Below are 12,687 nucleotides of genomic sequence, written 5' to 3'. Positions count from 1 at the left end.
TACAGATACCTAAACTCTTGTTGTAAAACATTTGCGGTGCAAAACTCACACAGTGCAATACTAATGAATAACATCGTGCGCAAAAAATATAAAACGACATTAGATATTTCAAATGGTTTCTTCTGTCAAAACATTGCAGCAGAAAGCAGGTATTTGACCGCTTTCTCCAGTATGGGGGCCCAAGGGCAATTTTGTCGTCTCCCCCAGGGATTCAAGAACAGCTCAGGATTATTTTCAGCCAGGGTAACAGAGTTACTACAAATGTATGATGAGGAGGCATTATCTTATGTCGAAAACATCTATCCCACAGACGATGACCAGGAGACACACTTGAAAAGAGTGAACACCATTATTCTCGGGTTCGCATCTGAAGGGTATAAATTCAACTTTAAAAAATCACGAATTGCCCACCTCACTGTCCTATTTTTAGGATAGGAGTTATCAAGTGAAGGCAAAAGCCTAGCAGACAACTTCTTAGAGAAGTGTGCAGTACTCCAAGCTCCAAAAACGCTGAAAAACTTACAATCAATTCTAGGTTTCCTGAATTTCGGAAGAACTTACATTCTAAACTACGCAGAGAGGGTTAAACCTCTCTACGAATTAATAAAACCTGATTTCAAACCAATTAATTGGACCCAGAAACACACAGAAATTTCACGTTCATTACAAACAGATATGTTAACTAAAACAAAACTGCAAACACGCGCAAACAAATGCAACCTTGTAATCCGAGTCATCCCTGGAAGATGCGGATTCACATACCTGACCTCTAATGAGGGAGAAACGGTACCAATAGCTTATAAATCACACTTGTACACACAAGCTGAAATGAAATTCAGTTCTACTGAAAAAATTCTGAATGCGGTTCAAACTGCTGTAGCAAAAGAAAAAGCCCTAGCTCAAGGGAAGAGCATATCTGTCTTAACATCAGTATTAGCCCTTGAGGCAGTAACAAGAACGAGCATTCCAAAAGCTACGGCTTTAGATCCAAAATGGATCCAAAGGGTTAACTCTCTTGCTGCAACAGACGTGATACACGCATTTGATCCCAAAATGAAAAAACTAGAATATCTAGAATACGAACATGAATGTCCTCTGTCGATCGAAATTCTACCTCTAGAACAGTACACCTTTGTAATCTACACAGACAGATTTGCACAACAGTACGTTGTGAATAAAAAAAGCTTACAATGCAGCATGCGCGATTGTTAAAGGTCGCTGGCGCATAGGTAAATTCAGACCAATGATCACTAAAACAGAATCACTCAGAAACTGTACAGCTCAGCGAGCTGAACTACGAGCTTTGAAGATGGCGCTTGAAAATGCCGATCGCGAATTCCCCACACTAATAGTGTGCGATTCACATTACTGCGTCCAGTCTTACAATAATTCCATGCAGACCTGGATTGAAAACGGTTACAAAGATGAGACAGGTGTCACGATAAAGCATAAAAAACTATGGGAAGAAGTAGTTCTTTTACAGAAAGAACTACGAAAGACTCTCTGATACATACGCAGAGTCTTCGACGTGATGGCGTTCATGTTGCAGGGAATTCATTGGCTAACAGAGCCACAGCCGCAGCTGTTCAACCGGCTTCCGTAGCTACAAAAAAGTGTTCTAAAAAACAAATAGATGGAGAAACCATGCGGCAGTAAAAGTCTCATTAAAAGGCGACTATGCGGCATTACCTCTAAATTATCCACTCAATAATACATACATAATTGATGCAAACTCCGTTCCTTTTGCTTGAATCCCTGGAGTGGGGGACAGAGTAATTCCAAACACGAACTAGAGGGCTTACTTGATTCAAGAAGCGCACATAGGAATGGGTCTGAGGCACCAAGAGATCTTGAAATCTCTAATAGAATTGCAATCACAATACTGGTGGCCGGGAATGAGCGTGCAAATGCATAACTTTGCAATGGATTGTCAGGACTGCAATAGAGATCGCAGTTGTGAACCGGACGAGAAACCAGCCCAGACACCTCTATTAGACAGCATTAGGCTATCTACACGCAGACATCCACACGGTAAAATGCGATCCCATGAATATTAAGACGAGATTCAGTTGGATGCGCCCCCAATCTTTTATAACAGTTAGGCTGACGCCAGAACTGTTATAAAAGATTCGCAAGTCTTTATCGGCACATACGCAATTGGCATGCTACACTCTGACCAGGGTCCTGCGTTTAGCTCTCGAGCTTACAAAGAGGCCATGGCCAGCTTGGGCATTGCATTGCGGTACTCTAGTCCATTCCATCCTGAGGGAAATGCGGTAGTGGAGAGAAAAAACAGGGACATAAAGCAATCTATAACAGCGAGGGTATTAGGTTCGGGTGATGAGTTGGTCAAACATCTAATAAGTGTCCAACGTAGTCTTAATAATCTGCCAAGACATTCTCTAGGCGGGTTCATTCCGTATGAACTTGTGTTTGGTACTAGAATGATTATCGAAGACCTCGATAGTCAGACTTCAGTGGTTGAACAAAAAACTTTTGATATCAAAGATCGTTTGGCTGTTTTACAGGACTTAAATGAAACAAGAAGAAGTCTAAGTAACACAAAGCTAAAGCCAACGGCCACTGAAGAAAAACCACCTGTCCCAGCAAGACCTGTCTGGATTCCAAAGATTGGGGATCTGGTCAGAGAAAAAATCGCGGTGAAGAAGGAATTTGGGCCTTCTTACAGAAAAGCAGTACCTGTCTTAGCTATCAGCGGAACAAGATCAGTAGTACTACCGCCCCTTCCTGGTAAAAAGGAGAACAGAGTTGTATCAATCGACCTGGTAAAACCACAATCATGTGGCCAATAATAAGTAGTAGGCCCAGTGGACTCCCAAGAAGTAGCAGAAGACCAAACCTTGCTACAATCCAAGAGGTTCAAACTGAGAGACTAATCACATTTGATAAACCTGCAGTGAATAAAAAAGGACTATGCAACAAAGCCATGGAACTTCTGCCTCTTGAAACCCAAATTGCAACAGTTCGTCAAGAAACACATGTCTACAATGATGTAGCCTCTGACTATACAAATCCAAAGATTAATGAAAATCCGGAAGCAATTGCAACAATTGACAGAACGGTATCTGGCTACTTCATCAATTTCGATGACTTTTCTGATGATCCAAGTGAACATGAAGACAAGCCAGCAAACAAAACTTTCAAAGACAAAATTACAGAACTCTTTCATCAACTTGGAGAAACATATCTGATTTCACCATGGATTGAATTGTGGATTGTGTTAGGTGTACTTTTCCTCCTGCTCTGGCTCATTTTGGTTTTTAGCTTGGGAAGAATGATTGATGGAAAATACAGTACAATGGACACAGCAAGTCAGAACATCAACTTGGTTCTAAAGCCTCACAGATCTTCTCACATCGAAAAAAGAGACCTGTCATCAGTGAACATCACAGCCATTCCTATACCTGGTGGTGTAGTATGGGACGCTACGGATTCCGAAATCTAAGGCCCGGTTGAACTCTTGAAATATCCACATCAGTTCAAGGTTTCTTTAAGTGACTTTGTAACACCTAGTACTTTCTCTGATGATTGGGACTTTGAAAATATTAACAACATGATGTCAGATTTAGAAATGTCAGCAAAATTTGCAGAACATGATTATTTAGAAGGCTCGTCAAATTATGAAGAAATGTATTGTTTTAACCATTATGGGCATCACTATTTGCATAAATCTGCTAGTCCTAGAAATATTTTTACTTATAATCAATGGGAACATTGTCCAACACCGCCAAAAGGCAGTTCGAAAACATTTTATGAGAAATTCCCATACTTTTCAGAGTTTAATAACACTGATCCAGAAACGTTTTATTTTAAAATTATGAATAAGACAGGAATGAAAAACATGTTGACAAATACTAAACTGATTTATTCTGAAAATCTGAAAAATTGTATGAAAAAATGTCTACATTTGGTTTTGAATTTTGGAAAAACAACATTGAGACTAAAACAGTCTGGGGTACGAAAGACTGGCAGGTACAAGGTTTAGAATCACTATTCAGAGCCTGCATGATCCCAGAACAAATAAAGACACCATTCAACAAACAACATGTCTTGGCCTAGCCAAGATAAAGGACTTAAACAAACCGTCTATACCAAAGCCCATACCTGATAGTAATACCACTACAGATGTGGAGATAGAAGTATCCCATATTTTACACCAAAACAGAACAAATCCTGATTGGAAAAAATGGTTGATCTGGCCCGCAGACACTAATAAGTGTCAAAATAGATTCCTGAACAAAACACAGGGGTTCAAACAGAACAGGCCAGACCCAAGATATTCCCAGAGACAACATCCAGGGATAATAACAACATACAGTGTAGGAAAACTATGCCTCGAATGGCTTCAGAAATCCACACTACCTGAAATCAAGCAACACTTGACTTTACTTAAAGAAGGTGCTGACTTGCGAGATTTCTTACTGGGACCTCGCAAACAGCGTCAAAAACGTTTCATATACGCCGGTATATATGCGGCTTACAATGAAGCTTGGAAAGTAACGCAAATTGAAACTGCGGAAAAAATACGAGAAATTGATCGTATTAATTTGGAAAAATCACTGTCTGTAGTGGACAATGGGTTAACGACTCTGTCCTCCAGAATTTATTTACTGGACAGCATTGTATCATCTGCTATTGATATAATAGAACAGGATATGCTACTGTTATAACATGGCCAGTCCCAATTACGTTCTATTGTACAGTTAGGCTGGACGTTACAAAATCTCCGTTCAGGCAACGTGCCATGGCGTCTAATCAACACAACGTCATTATTTTCTAACTTTAACCTTACAGATAAACAAATCTCTTTGGCACAAATAGGAGCATAGCATTGAAAAACTAGAAAGATTGCCATTGACAATCTCCGAAAGACCTGTCATTGAATGGATAATACATGGCACCATTACAATTCCGATAACGACTTTTCAGTTTCAATATTGCCAAAAGCATATACCAGCGGGCCTGTATGAAAGGTTGGGTAAGGGTACATCAAGCCAACCTGGAATTTACCTTATACACATAGATGTTATAGTGAAGGGAAAAAAGAGGTATTTCTTAGTGGTAACAACTGTAAAAATTCACTAAGCGGTACACTTCTGTGTCAAGGTATTAACTTGCATGGAGCCTGCGAAGGTTCATCAAATAACCTTTCATGCCACCTGCACGGCACCCCTACTACACAGATAGAGCCTTTTTTCAGACAACTTTCCAACGGCAGTTACGTTATAATAAGTGACCCCAGCTGTTGTGGCATGGTGCCAGGAACGGTCTATCTCGTGAGTGTTACTTCCAGGGTCACTTGCTGTATGCAAGTATTGTATCCAAACAGCAAACCAGACAAGGAGGCAGCAATATGTCCTTCCTTGAATATCTCTTCTATTCGAATTGATACTTTAAGCAGAATGAAGTCTATTCTTTTACAAACAACTGTGCCTTTAACCTCGTCTAGAGAAACGTATGATCTGCAAGTTGCAAGGACAGCAGCAGAGATACATGCATTATTATCGACAAATTGCCCCGTACATTTCGTATAAATATTAAGTCAAATCTTAAACATGTCAGATACCAGTGGCATCGCACATGTATTTAAGACAATTTTTTCGGGACTGTTGGCACCCTTTGAAGCAGTCCTGAGCATCTTCACAAATTTCGTGAACTCTGTGTTCGGCGGCCTGCCTCTTATCTTGGGATTCATAGCAGGAATCTTATTTTTGTTCCTTCTGCTCAGATATGGCAAGTCAAGTCACAGACAAAACTCAGGCTACGATGGAAGACACGATCCTAGCAATGCGATACCGAGAGCGGATTACTAAAGTCCTCGGCTTGGCTCGGCTAAGAGATCTGAATACTACCTGGTTTCTTTCATTCAGACCAATCTGGCAAGATTGCATCCTACCTGTTCTACGATGTCTGCTCTGCGGAGAAGATTGCGTGTTGGACATCTGTCTCACACTTCCATCAGCAGTACCTATGGATATCGATGCTTTGCTTGGTTCGGTAACGGCTCATGCAACGTGTTGTCCCCAGCGGCTACCTATTCTGATGACGGCATTCGTTGAGGCCTCACCATTACGATTAGGTGGCGGTGAGGTACGAGATGAAAGTGGCACACAGGAACAACCTTCTGTGACCATTGCTGATCTAGACACCGATGACGTCAATGCTTCTCACTTATGCACTATTTCTACTTTTTCGGACTTGGTCCAACTTTCACCTACTGTTGTAGACAAATTCTTTGCCAGCCTATCTGAGTTAATGTTCTCCCCTAACAACGAGAATAACTTTTGAAAACACGAGCACACAGCATTCCCTGAACTCTGAATTCGGCCTTCAGTTTTGATAAACAGAACTTCTAAAAAACATTGGAACTATTTTTCTTCCTTGAAACCGAAATTATTTTTCCCGTTCCCAAAATATTTACCTTATTTGGCACATGATACTCTGCTTAAAGTAGAACTATTCTTAGAGAACAAGATTTCTATTTTTAGAATCTCTAGAGACAATATTCTGACTTAGCCTCTAGCACATGTACAGTCTTGTATAAATATGTGATGAAATGGTCTCGACCTTCTCTTCTGTATCAAGAGCCATTTCATAAATATAAATTTCGCGATTCATTCAGTCAGGATTACAAATGCACTGAAATATACTATCTGAATGATACCATTTCTTACAAATGTACAGTATAATACTCATTTTTCGTATTTATACCATTTCAAATGCATTTTATGTATTTTGGGGTGGGCCGGAAAACACATGCATGTAAATGTTTAGATAATGCTTAGTATTTAGTAATGATGGACATTATACGTGGAGTGGGTGTTGTAAACGTATCTAGGACCCTATTTCAATATTCCGATTTTATACCCTTATGTGGTTATATCAAATCATATCATAATAAAGGCATAAGAATCATACCCATATTTAGTCATAGCCAATGCAGTTCAAATCCGGCAAGGCTACTCCCATAGACTCCTATAAAGCACAACGCGTTCTTAAACAAACCAAGCCTCCACCAGACCGGGAATCCCCCCTGCTTCTGTATTGATTTGTCCTAGAACTCCTGGAGTCCTGAAAGAACGGCGAGTTCTTAGTGACGTCTTATGTCCAACCTTACGTCAAACTCGGCACCTTCCAGGTATAAATATACCAGCATCTGTCCTAGCAAAACACACAGTGGTTTGGAGCAGATCGGCTATCTACTTGCCCGACGCCCTGCTGAAACGAGTGCTGAAGGAAGCCGACCTTCCCATTGACGCACTGAGAGAGACGCTGTCTTTTCTCCTGCCGAGAAATCCAGCTCCAGTGTTTTCCTGTCACCCTCGCGGGTTGCTGGGAGATCGAGTCCTGAGAGAGAGATACAAGACCTCCTTCATTCTATAACCAAGGTACGGAGCTGATTAGACCCTTAGAGAATTCTTGATTCAGATTCTTGGCAAAAACTATCTTAACTAAAAATACACCTTATTTACTCCGTCCTATGTACTAGGCTTAGGTTAGGTACACCGGGGTAGGCGTATCTTAGAAGCACCAGTTGAGTATGTTTAGTCAACTTTTATCATTATATGTATTTTATCCGTTTTAAGTATCTTATGGCTTAGAAACCATATAAATGCTTTTACAGTATTATTTCATAATACTCTTTTTACTGTACGCAATTTACTTTATGACAAGTATTGCAATTGTGGCAATTCACTTCTCTTGCATGAGAAAGAAGACTGCTCAATAAATAACCACTTTTATTGAAAACGCCCATCTCTCTATTTCTCTGCACTCCTGGTGAAACTAAGCATGCACAATTGACTGAGTGAAATAGCTATCTATTGTTTCCGCGACTCTGAAGATATACTCCTTATTCTTGGGGGAGCAAAGTTGTCATGTTTATGCGGTTGTCAGAAACTAATCCCTTCTTGTGAATTCGAGAAAGCTTCTAGTGACCTCTGAGCTGGCTGGCATTCATAATTAAGTCTAACATATTCAACAGAGACCTAGTCGACCTAAGTCCTACGTCTAAACTATCGTTTATGTTATTCCAATGCGCAGAGCCTATTGGGAATATAGGAACTACACTACCGCAATGAAGAAGAAATTGAGGGATCCTAGACTAGCCTATGTGCTGTTGCCTCCAGCTTGCCTCCCTATAGACATACAGGGGAAGCAGCACTTCTTTGGTCATGCAGAGGACACTATGCAGTTGGTGGAAACCAACTGAACAGAGCAAAGGAAGGGGGCACTCAAATGATTGTTTGGTTACGTTGAATGACTTTTGGGAGGGTGGCAGTCCCGATGATATGATGTAGTAACCTGAGGGTGGTGATTACCAAAAAGACTGCGAATGCTTCCAATGTCAGCTTTAGTAAGAAAGGTTTCTGTTATTAACTGTGTTAATTTTCCTTCCTGTATGTAAGCGCTTCTGGTATCCTTACTGGGAGCCACTGAAACCGCGCACTAGGTAGGGCATCATGTTGGGGGAAGGGACACCGATTGTGTCCATTGTGGAGGCCAGGTTGGGGTTAGCCACGCGGGAGGGGATGGGGAAGGAGTAAAGTTGTTAGTTTTGGGAAGAGCTCACATGTTCTCCATACCTTAGGTTCAACCCCACATGTTCTGACCTGGAAGGCGGGGCCACTCTCCATTGCACAGATGGGGCAATCACATGGTCTTGGAATGTCAAGGGTATCCAAAACCCTATCAAACGTCAGAGAATATGGCCCTATGTATGAAAATAACAGGTGTGCATTGTGATGCTAAAAGAAATGCACTTACTCCCTGCAGAGAACGAGAAACTCCAAGCCAAGTGTGGGGGTTTGTTATGGAACGCTAGCTTCACATCGTCTGCACATAGGGTATTGATTTGGATTGATGCTAGTGTTCCCCTCAGAGTAGATACAATATTTAGGGATCCTGACAGGCGTTATGTAGGGATAGTAGGGGACATTGGTGGGAAACCCATGATACTTATCAACACTTATGCACTGGACATAGACACCCAGGACTTCTTTAATGGGATAGTGAGCATGCTAATGTCATATGTGCGCTATGATATTTTGTGGATGGTCTATTGCAACTGTATTGTTGACTGAACACTGGACAGCTCGAGAGCTTTCGCCAGGCCACAGGGTAGGGCTTCGCTGGCTTTGTTGGAAGGTATTAACACTCTAAATGTGGTGGAGATCCGTAGGACCCGACATGGTCAGTCGAGGGGGTACTCTTTTTATTCACCACCAAAGCGACATTATCCACAACAGATTGTGTATTCATACAACCAGAACAAGTAGCAGATATCGGGGTGGCCAAATACTTGGACCACACTTTATCGAACCATGCCCACGAGCACTGGAACTACTTGCGCGTTTCTACATGGTGCAGCTCCTGAAGTGGTGCTTCCAGGCCCGAGCACTGCTCGACCAGGTATTCCGAAAAAGATATTTGGGAAGCAATTTGGGAATCTTTTACAGTTAATACAAGGTTGGTGACCTTGGCTGAGATAGTTTGGGGAGCATTCAAAGTGACCATACGGTGCAAGTGCATGAGTGTGACCTATGGGGTGCGGAAATCATTGCGTACTATGATCACTAAGTTGAATCACCGCATAGCAGAATAGATAGGCAGGCCCAGCACACTGTAAAGATATGGGAAACATGCCATCACTTTGTGGAAGAACTCACGGAAAGGCTTGAGAAGCACGATTATAGAACGTACACCGAACTACTACCTGAGCAAGAGAACAAAGCAGGCCACTTTCTGGCATGGCTCGTTAAAAGGGAGAAAGGAAGTAGCACTGTGGTAGCCATTAAAGACACAAAGCGAGGGGTCCCCACAGCACAGGGAGATTTATTTATTTTATTTATGAGGTTTTATATAGCGCTGCTGGACCCAAGAGTATCAGAGCACTTTACAAGGTAGGTAGAAATGTTAAGAAAAATAATAAACAATTTACAATGTGCAGGAAGATTCACAGAAAGGTGAAAAACATTCACAGACAGGTGAAAAACATTGTATTGAATGCGTGGGGGGGCAGAGAAGCAACAGGATGAAAAAGCGGGATACATGGGAGTTGAAATTAGGGAGAGAAGGGGGTGTAGAGAAGGGGAGTGAGAGAATGGAAAAGGAGAGGGGATGGGTAGAATGTGAGTAACAGTAGAGTGGTAATGAGCGGGGTCAGAGTCAAAAACATTAGGAACCCCAGTGTTTGTTGAAGAGAAGAACCTTGAGTCTTTTTTTTTAAGAGAGTGTAAGAGGGGTTGCAGCGAAGGTCTTTGGAGAGCGAATTCCAAATCGTCGGAGCCGTACCAGAGAATGCACGAGATTGGGTCTTTTTACGTTTAAGTTTAGGAGGGATAAGTGTAAGGGAGTTAGTGCTCCTCAGGGACCTGGAGCATACTGCTTTTTGTAGCTTGATAGAAAGGTAAGAAGGGGTGTTTTCGTGAAGAGCTTTGTGCGTGATACACGCAATCTTATATGTGGATCGTCCTTCAACTGGAAGCCAGTTTAGGGTTTTGAGGACAGGGGAGATATGGTCAAACTTTTTACAATCAGAAATAAGTCTGGCGGCTAGTTTGAGAGCAGATTTGATCGGTGCAAGGTGGACTTTAGGGGTACCAGCAAGCATGGCTTTGCCATAGTCGATCTTGGAAAGGACGATTTTGAAATCATCAGCTGGAATAAAAGGTTTAATTTTTTTGAGGTGGTGAAGGGTAAAAAGAGCACTTTTGGCTGTATTTTTAATGTGTGGGATGAGGTTAAGATTTTGGTCGATGCTGATGCCTAGTGATTTGACAGAGTTAGAGGTGGAGAGGGTGCAATTAAGTGCTTTGATGTCATTGATCCAGAGTTGAAAGGGAAGGGGGTTATTTCTGGGAGTGCACAGGATGATTTCTGTTTTTTTAGGATTAAGTTTGAGATGGTTGAGATGGAACCAGGTTTGGACTTTCATCAGAGTATCATTGAGGAGAAGGATGTCATTGTAGGATTTGATCTTGTAGTAAAGCTGATTATCTTCGGCATAGAGGTGATAACTGATTTTGGATTGTTTGAGAATGAGGGTGAGTGGTTCCATGAAAAGATTGCAAAGGGTTGGGGAAAGGATAGATCCTTGGGGGACACCGAGTGAGATTGGTTGAGGTTTGGAGAGGCAGTGACCAAGCTTAATTTGTTGAGATCTATTTTAGAGGAACGAGGAGAACCATTTAAGTACAGTGCCTTCAATACCAAAGCGATCTTTGAGGGTGTTAAGAAGAGTGGGATGGTGGACAGTATCAAATGCAGCCGAGAGATCAAGGAGGATTAATAGAGAGGATTCACCTTTGTCTAGAGAGCGATGAATATCGTCAGTAATATTGAGCATAGCAGTTTCGGTACTGAATCCCTTTCTAAAGCCAGATTGGAAAATGTCAAGGAGATTGAAGGAGCTGATATGGTTATCTAGTTGGGATAGGACACATTTGTCAAGTGCTGTAGAGAGGAAGGGAAGGTTAGAGATAGGGCGCAGATTGTTAAGGTCATTAGGGTCAGAGGAGGGGTTTTTAAGAATCGGGGAGATTTGCCCTAGCTGAAGGGAGTCAGGAGTACAGCCGGTGGAAAGTGAGGAGTTGATGATATCGGTCCAAATTGGGGCAATGATAAAATTGAGATCTTGAAATAAATAGGAGGGAAGAAGGTCTTTGCAGTGTGAAGATGGTTTGAGTTTAGAAATGATGTTGATGATAGTGGTTTCAGAAATTGGACTAAATTCACTCCATGAAGCCTTGTTTTTTAAAAGGTGTCCAGTCCGAGATGAATCGGGATGGGGAGGGCAGGGGTGGGTTGAGAGGGGTCAAAATGTGGTGGAGGGGAGGATGAGGGTGAGTTAAGAATGTTAGGGAGGATGCATTGGTTAAGGGGAGGTTGGAGAGAGAGAGAGGGGGGAGAGAAGGATAGTTCGATGTTATTGATTTTATTTATAAAGAAGCTGGCGATTTATTCGCATCTATCCACAGAGGCTTCTAATTTAGGAGGGCCTGAGGTAGTTTGTCTTTTGACAATATTAAAGAGTTCTCTGGGGCGGTTTCTAGCCTGGTCAAGTTGAGACCGGAGAAAGGAGGCCTTTTCGTTGAAGATATGTTTTTTATATTGGGCTCTAGTATTTCTCAGGAGAGCCAGGTTATCAGGTGTGGGATGACTCCTCCAGGCACGTTCAGATTGTCTAAGGGTCCGCCTTTCACAGTTAAGTTCAGCATTAAACCAGGACTTGGGAGGGATGTATTTTTGTTTTTAAGTTTGATTGGGGCAATAAGGTCAAGGGCTTCACAAATGGAATTATTGTAATGGTCAGTAAGGTCGTTGGTGTTAAGGGAGGGAGGGGGGAGGAGTAAGTGACTTTTAATTGTAGATTCCAGTTCACCAGGTGGGATGAGGTGAAGGCTGCGAGTAGGTTTCATAGGTAAAGTGATCACAGAGGAGGGGCGAGGAGTAGGGCTATTCAGGGTGAAGAGGATAAGGTGGTGATCAGACCAGTCTACAGGGAGTATATTGGAGAGAGAGGCCAGATCCTTGCTCGTTAAAATCGCTTCAAGGGTGGCGCCTTTAGAGTGAGTCGGAGCATGGCATAGTTGGGTCAAGTCAGTGATGTCCAGGGCTTCATTAAATAGCATGACAGCAGGATCATCAGTTCTGTTCCAGTGGATG

Source organism: Lissotriton helveticus, chromosome 3_1 (genome assembly GCF_964261635.1).
Source record: "Lissotriton helveticus chromosome 3_1, aLisHel1.1, whole genome shotgun sequence".
Classification (NCBI taxonomy): domain Eukaryota; kingdom Metazoa; phylum Chordata; class Amphibia; order Caudata; family Salamandridae; genus Lissotriton; species Lissotriton helveticus.
Note: the sequence above shows the minus strand (reverse complement) of the source record.